This window comes from Esox lucius, chromosome 7 (assembly GCF_011004845.1).
Source record: "Esox lucius isolate fEsoLuc1 chromosome 7, fEsoLuc1.pri, whole genome shotgun sequence".
In the NCBI taxonomy this organism is placed as follows: Eukaryota; Metazoa; Chordata; class Actinopteri; order Esociformes; family Esocidae; genus Esox; species Esox lucius.
Window position 1 is genome coordinate 29,651,867 of NC_047575.1, and position 2,423 is coordinate 29,654,289.

Here is a 2,423-nt window from a genome sequence, read left to right on the forward strand (position 1 = left end):
CAGATGAGAATGTTTGACCTTAATCTGCAACAAATCCACACTCTGAAACGGAATCCCACTGTTACTCCACCAGAGGATGTCGCTATTGTACTCTGCTCAAATAAATTAAGGGAGCATGTAATCATCACAGTATAATACCAAGTCAAATAAACTTCAGGGATATTAATCTGTCCAGTTAGGAAGCATTAGTGATTGTAAATCAGTGTCACCTGTTTTGATGCCAATGAAAGTGACAACAGGTGCACTGGAAAGTCAACAGCAAGATAACCCCCCAAAAAGGAATGGTTTTGCAGGTGGTGGCCACAGACAATTGTTCTCTCCTTATCCTTCGTTCCTGATTCTTCTCTAGTTTTGCGTTTTGCTAGTGTCTTTGTCATTACTGGTAGCATGAACTTGATTTTTTTTTTGTGTGAATTTGAATCCAGCCCTCAATCGGTTGGTGGTTTTGGTTTCCAATGACCGTTGTTACGTAATTTTGTTCTCCATGAATTGCACAATTGTACAGTAAAGATTTTGATCTGTAATATATTTCAATCATTGAGACCTGATGTGTGATTTAAGGGTTCCCTTAATTTTTTTGAGCAGTGTGTCTTAGGAGCAACCGAAAGTTTCTTAACAAGTAACCCAAATGTATTCTGATGTCCTCATCAGAGATGAACAGCTGCCTACAGCTTTCCCAATATTTTATCCAATAGAGTACTAATGAAGCTGTTCACAATTTTGTTGTATTTATCAGTTTGTATCGTAGTATTTACTGAAGACCGATACACATTTGCAGCCCCTGCTATTAGACAATGCGTTGATGTTCTGTGTATTTTTTGAAGACACAAGTGGCCCTAAGATAAGTAACACTGGCACAGAGGTAAGAACATTCTCACAGAACACTACGACTCCTCAGCAACCATTACTGCTTTAAATTTTTTCTCTGCACAGCATGTAAAGGTTGGCTTACACAGCAGCTGTTAGTAAAACAGGGATAGAACTTTTGGTTTGTTTTTTTTGTCAAATGCACATTAGCCCACTAACAAAATTGTAATGGAATGAAACCAATTGTGTTAATGGAAAATTACTATGAACAATCTAAATAAGTGACCAATTGTGAAAAGGTTGCATATGCCTGAAAACAGGATGAACTAGTGAGTCCTCTGATGGCGCCCCCTGCAGCGTTGCACAGCTGATGGCGCCCCCTGCAGCGTTGCACAGCTGATGGGGCACCCTGCAGCGTTGCACCGCTGATGGGGGCCCCCCCCTGCAGCGTTGAACCTCTGATGAGGCCCCCTGCAGCGTTGCAAATCCCCCTCATCTCAATCCAGAAGTTGAAAAAGGCCACTGGGGCGGTTTAACCCGTGACGGTTCATTTGGGAGGTCTACTATAGGTACAATTTGGCAGTTACCAATAAAAAGCTTGAGATTTTTTTTTATTATCCGTTTATTGTTACATATTCACTAGAGGGCAGCACAGTCCAGCTATTGACTGCCAAGTTTGCTCTTGCAGTTGTGGAATTATGGAGACCTGCAATTTTTGGTGAAAAGTGTCTAATTACAGGTGAAAGTAGTAGCCTATAACGTACTTCAACTGATTCACTTCCTACCCGGTTTTTTATATAGGGCATCCCACGACAACACGTTTTGTGAAATAAGTACAGAAACAGGCTGTTATTCCCCATTTCAGTTTCTTCAGTTTGGCTAATAATCATGACCTAGATATTCATATGGAGCAGTTCCCTGACATCAGTTTAGTTTTTGAATATTTCACACCTTTTAAAGATGCAGCTTCTTTTGCGTTGAACTAAATGTTTAAACCTCCCATTGTGGGCTGGGTGTGGAATATGTTGTGTGCATAATCTGTAATTACATTTACTACTCACTGTGTTAAGGGGAATAGTCTCAACAATCATGACAGCACATGCTGAACATGGACAAAACATATGGGTAAGGAAGAACAGTAGTCGCGGTGGTGACCGACAGGGATAGACGAACAATCAACAGCATAGTTACTCAATGCCCCAAAAGCACAGCCTTACAATTTATCACAGAATTGAATCAGCACTTCTGAGACCCAGTCAACAAAAACTGTAGTGAGCTGGAATTTGTGTCAGGGTTGCCATTTGGAAATCTCTTCTATCCAAGCCTAATGCAAAAGACTCATAACTTACTGATGAGTCATCTTTCACCCCATTTCCTATGTCCGTAAGAGTTTACATTTGGAGAAATCCAAAAGAAGCCTTCAGCCCAGTGTCTGCTGCCATCTGTTAAACATGATCAGGAATCCATCATGGTATGGGCCGTCATATCATGGGAGTAATTTGGAATATGAGGCCATTTTACAGGAACAGGTACACCCCATGGTGTAAACACTGTTCCCCCATCATGTTCTAATACTCAAGGATGATAATGCCCCCATAGACACTGCTAAATCAATT